At 37.7% G+C, this 5,795-nt stretch overlaps 1 long non-coding RNA gene across 1 annotated transcript; it reads left to right on the forward strand.

Moving 5' to 3' along the window:
• Positions 1 to 2,657: 2,657 nt before the first annotated feature.
• Positions 2,658 to 4,199, forward strand: LOC123458579. The gene is made up of 3 exons (XR_006635725.1): positions 2,658 to 2,749; positions 3,762 to 3,836; positions 4,085 to 4,199. It is a non-coding gene; the product is annotated as an uncharacterized LOC123458579 (long non-coding RNA).
• Positions 4,200 to 5,795: the final 1,596 nt, after the last annotated feature.

The raw sequence follows: 5,795 nt of genomic DNA on the forward strand, positions 1-5,795 counted from the left end.
CATACTCTAAATCAGCTAGTCTTGCTCCCTAAATCCATGGCCATTACACTGCCTTGTGAGACTTTTGTCCTTGGGGGCTTACACTCAGATGTAACACCATCAATCTGTACAATGGAACATACTCTCCAGTACAGGAAATTCAGGAAGAAGCCATCTGAACAGGAATTATTGTGTTAGAGCCTCCTGCTTCTCTTGTCCTAGGCAATTCCTCAGTTACGCTAGGAAGTGTCTTCGCTACTCATTGATGGGTTTTTCCCTTCTTTGCTCATAGAATGACTTTGATTCATTTACTAGAAGGTTTCAGCTGAGAGGTAAAGTACCAGCCTGCAGTCCTGTTTACTCATTGGCTGTCTGTGGGAATTACATATGTTTATCCCAAGAAATCAAGCATTCTATGGCACCCAGAACAATGCTGTGGCCACCTTTGGAGAGGAACTAGATAACCCCTCTGTCTCCTCTTGTTTCTGTGATACAGTGCTACACACATTACAGCAACTCCCCCACAGAATGCCTTCTTCATGAACTTAGATCCTTTCCTGAGTAGCTTGGAAAGAACCAAAGACAGAAGATGAAACTAGAAGAGCAGGATCAAGCTGACCATATTGATTCATGTCTCTCACTTGCTGTGGCATTGCTCTGAAGCTACAGTTGGTTGCGAGCCTCAGGAAGAAGCATGATCAGGGGAGCTTCTCTCTCCTAACCAGTGTAGAACTTGACGTTGCCTCGTGACTGAGAGCCCATGTCAGGTTCTTTGCAGACAACAAAGTTTTCCCTAGATTAAGGTTTGAGTTATACTGATCTATTAGTACCTTGTATTAGTGGCTCATTACCTGATTGATATGTTCACACATGATTGTTACTGTGGGACAAAAGAAGAGTAGGAATATAGATAGATGATATAGATAGATAGATAGATAGATGATAGCTAGCTAGATAGGCTTTCTATAAAGACATGCAGGAAAGAAGTCTTAAAGATTCCATTCCTTGGAGTGAAGGAAAGCTAAATTCTATTGAAGAAAGGGGTTTGATTACCTAGGGGAAGAACATCATTTACAGATAGAAACAAAAACCTCATCAGTATGGTGACCCAGGCTTTTAATCCCCATACTTGGAAGGCTGAGGTAAGAGGATCAATGTGAGTTCAAGGCACTCTGGGGCTACAGAGTCAGCCTAGGCTAGAGTGACACTCTGCCTCAAACAAACAAACAAACAAACAACAAAAGACAAAGTTAGTATTAACTATTTTTTACACATAGAGCAAGACAATTCATCAAATATATACAAAAAATAAAGAAATTTTATCTCTGGTTAAAGGTCACAATCTAGCAAGGGACACATCTGTGCACAATTAACATTATGGAATGCCTGATTTTATGAGGGCAGTGAACACGTGGAAGCTTGGAGTGACCAAATTTGTGTCTTGTTTATCTAGGTCTTCAAAGAGTGTAATGAAAGAGAGAGGGAGAGGCACATCTTAGGGTGAAGCTTTCCCAGTTTATCTTCTTGTTGTTGGGGCTCCCTTTAGTGTGATGTTCTTGCCCAGAACCCACAAGCAGTGCCTTGCCTCATCCTTGGTCTAACCTATTTGTCTAAGCCTGGCCAGTATGCAGATATGTGGGTTAGTGATAATACTAGTAACTTTTACTTCCTATATGCAAAACACCACACTAATCCATTATATGATCGTGACATCACTCTAAGCATTTCTTATTCCTGTTTTTGATGTGGTTGCGGGGGTGAGTAACTATGCTCAAGGACACACATATGTGGTCTAACTGGGATGTCCCAAAGAAAAGCTTAAACATCCTAAACCTGATTCATCTTATTCCCAGATACCTAAGACTTTCATAACACAGGTGAGTAGAGTCACCTACTCAAAGAGCTCGGAGAGAAATCCAGAAGGGTCTGCAGGATGCTAGATGTTAGAAAGTTATGCAGAAGCCTGTATCATCCCGGGAGAGATGTGATCCTTGGAAGAGGAGAAACCAAACAAGACAGACCTCAGTGACCATAAGTAGCGGTTGGGAACAGGTGTGTGGTAAGAAGGACCAGAGATGCTGTCTTCTAAGCAATCCAAGGGAATGAGTTTGTTATGTTGCTGATCACCCCGTTGTGAAGATTCTCTTACTCTATTCACAGAGAGGCATTGTTTTCATCACTTTAATGTTCAGAGCCACATTGAATAAGAAAACAGTCATTGTTTTTGTTCAGAGGATAAGTTTAAACAAATATTTTTTTTTGTTTTGCCTGTGGGAAACTATAATGAAATGGAACTAGCTTTCCAAACACAGGTTGTACTATATAATTAGGCAGATAAACATGGTTGGAGAACTTCATGAACCTTGGCAAACAGTAGAGGAATGAATATTGTAGTCATCCACTAGGGAGGAGAAAATCTGACCAAAGGAGCAATGCTTGCATGAGGAAGCCCCACTTGCATGTTTCTGTAGATATGTGACTTCGTGTATTAACCTGAGAATATTTGGTTGAAGGTAGTATTCACCTTGGCTTTCATCAGCAGCACTAGAAAGTGTCTATGTAAAGCCTTTGTCAATTTAAATTTTGTAAAGTGGCGAGTTGATTTCAGACAGAAAAGAAGCATAAATTAGAGTAAAAAAAAAAAAAAAAAAAAAAGGCCTGACTGAATATTCTGCACACAGGATTTTGGTGATCTTTCCAAGACGAGGGAAGATATCTGAGCAAGTCTGACACCTTTTCCATGCCTGTTTCCTCTGATGCCTCCAGTGAAGTGAGTTGTAAGAAGTTTGGGGTCAGTTTCTCTGGAATCTTTTTGTCTTTTACCCTGTCAATCATCTTGTGAATTTTCAGCAGTAGTATACAAGGAAGTACATTTTAAAGAGGTGCAGGTTGATATGTGGGTGCCAACTTGGGAAGTGAATCCTTGGTAGTGGGTTCTGGGTTTAAGTGCAAGATGTCAGATCATAGTAGCTGCAGTGCCACAAATGTGTTTTTTGAGTATTTTGGGGGTAGCAATTTACCCAGTAGAAGTCCCATGTACTTTACCTAGTTTTTTTTTTTTTAAATTATGAAATTATTTCCTGATAATTATATAATAAAAATACAATATTGCATAAAGTAAAGAAAGCTATTTATCATTCCTCTACTTCTAATCCTACTTTTCTCAGATGTGACTATTATTAATTGTGGGATGTTTCATGTCTTTTTCTTGCATTAACAGGTACCTCAATTATTTTTAAAGATGTAGTAAGACTAAGAATAATCTTTTATTATTTATTTTAGCTAACATCATTGAGTTCTACCTCTTTCCTTTTAACATGTACCCCTTCCCCATTAACAGTGATATAGTGTTTGTATATGTCTGTTGTCACAAACTTAGGAGCTAAAAACAACACCACGCACACACACACACACACACACACAGAGAGAGAGAGAGAGAGAGAGAGAGAGAGAGAGAGAGAGAGAGACTACTCCCCAGTCAGAGTTTAGAAGCCTTGGAGGCTTGTTACCATCTTCAGCTTAGCATTGACAAGGCCAAAGTCAAGGTATCTTCTACATTTCACACTGAGCTCCTACCTGAAAGACCGGGGGAAGATTCCGCTTCTAAATTCACTCAGGTTGTCACAAGACTCTAGTTTGGTCATTGGAATAATGTCCTTATTTCCTGGTTGATGTCAGCCAAGGGCTGATGTCAAGGTCTATGGGCAGCCTGTATTACTGTAATGTGGACATTTCCATCTTCAAATTGGCAATGGTATCAATCTCCCTAACTTCTTTTTCAGTTTTGAAGAAAGCTCTTTCATCGAGGTCTTGTGTGATTACATGGAACCAAGAGATCCCAACATTATTTCTTTAAGGTAAGTTGTGTCATAGACCATATAATCCAAGAGTGATATCTCAAAGCTATTTAGAAATCCTACGAAATTGATAGGTTGAGCATTATTATTCCATTTTACAAAAAAAATAATTAAAGGGCTCAAAATTTGAATGAATTTTCCAAGATCATGCTACTAGTTCACAGCAATCTTTACATTTGAATTCAGATCTTCTAAACCTTCTCTTCTTGGTGAAACCTGTCTTTCTAATGGATATATTTCTTCTCCAGGAGTCGGATGGGTTTGAATCAAAGACTATGATGACATAGAAATCATGCCAAAAAAAATGTTTTGCCAATAATCTTGCTATAAAGCTACATAAAAATGTATTTATACTGATCCCAGCCATGGGAGAGAAAGGCAAGAGGATTGCCACAGTCTGAAGCTACTTTGTGCTGCATAGAGTGCCAACCAAGGCTACATGGTAAGACCCCCAACTCTAAAAAAAACAAAAAGAACCAACAGTATCAATCTAGCATGGATTTCATTTAATCTACAAGTACTCCTTTCTACAACTAAATTTCAATTGTATTTGTTATTAATTCATAAACATCTCTAGTGATCATAAACCAAACAGGCAACTTCAGTTCATTTTCTAGGCTTTTGTTAATGTTCAGTCACCTTCATTCTGAAACACAAGACACAATATCCCTTTATCAGAAATTTATTTTGAAAACAAAATATTTTGCAAGATGGGTTGTTTTTGCAATTAATCGTGGATTCAGCCAACCATGAGGGCTGAAATGTAAAGCTAGCTCTTTAAGTATAAAAAATTCCATCCTGGAGTAATATTTCTTATTATTACAAATTTCTAAATGAGGGTTTGACATTAGTTGTATGTGACAAGTATGTGATAGCTTTTTCACTGGCTGGGGTGAAGGGACCTCTCCTTTGTGTCCATGGAATTAGATGCCACAGCCTTATCAATTAATATAAAAGAAATACAGGAATGTTATGGCCTTTAACTTGGAAAAATTTCTTAGTTTGTTTATTAATTTAAGTAAAAAACTTGTTTTGTAGGCTGTTAAGGAAAGAAGCTATAGTTGGAGACAGAGTTTATCTCACTAATATTGAATTGGCTTAGGGATTTTGGCAAAACAATATCTCTTTAATTGTTTTTATGCATATAAAACAGGAATATTCTGAAGGAATATTCCAAAGGAATATTCTAAAGATTAAATGAAGCAAGATAAATAATTTTGTGTCCATCACTTTATAATTGTTCAAGAAATATTTATGAGGATAAAGTATTATTGAATTGAATTGTCATCTATAGAAAGTGCCCGGGGGGCAGTGGAGAGATGGATTAGTGGTTAAGGTGTATGCCTGAGAAACCTAAGGATCCAGGTTTGAGTCTCCAGGTCCCATGTAAGGCAGATGCACATGGTGGCATCTGCATCTGGAATTCGTTGGCAGTGGCTGGAAGCCTTGGAACACCCATTCTCACTCTATTTCTCTCTCCCTCCCTCTCTCTCTGTCTCTAATAAATAAATAAAAATAAATCTTTAAAAAAGAAAGTGCCCAGTGGAAGATAACATGGATTCCAAGCTTTATCCAACTCATAATTATTTATGATCATGGGAAATGATTGCTGCAAGAATTGAGATCATTAATAAATTATATATTTCATCTTCATAAAGTCTTTTTCACTATAAAACTTATTTTTTAAAAATTTTAATCAATATAAATATCTAAAAGGGTAGAATTACAATTTTATATCTTGTGGCTCCAAGATGTAATGATTCTTTTTTGTTTTTTAAAATTTTTATATGTATGTGTATATATAATGAATAATTACTTTTATAAAAAATTCAACACATTCTGTGTTTGATGGCACACCCCTGTGATCCCAGCTTTCAGGAGGCACAGACAGAAGGATCACTGTGATTTGAGGCCAGCCTGGGCCAGCCAGAGTGAGTTCCAAGTCAGCGTTGACTAGAG

Source organism: Jaculus jaculus, chromosome 2 (assembly GCF_020740685.1).
Source record: "Jaculus jaculus isolate mJacJac1 chromosome 2, mJacJac1.mat.Y.cur, whole genome shotgun sequence".
Taxonomy (NCBI): Eukaryota; Metazoa; Chordata; class Mammalia; order Rodentia; family Dipodidae; genus Jaculus; species Jaculus jaculus.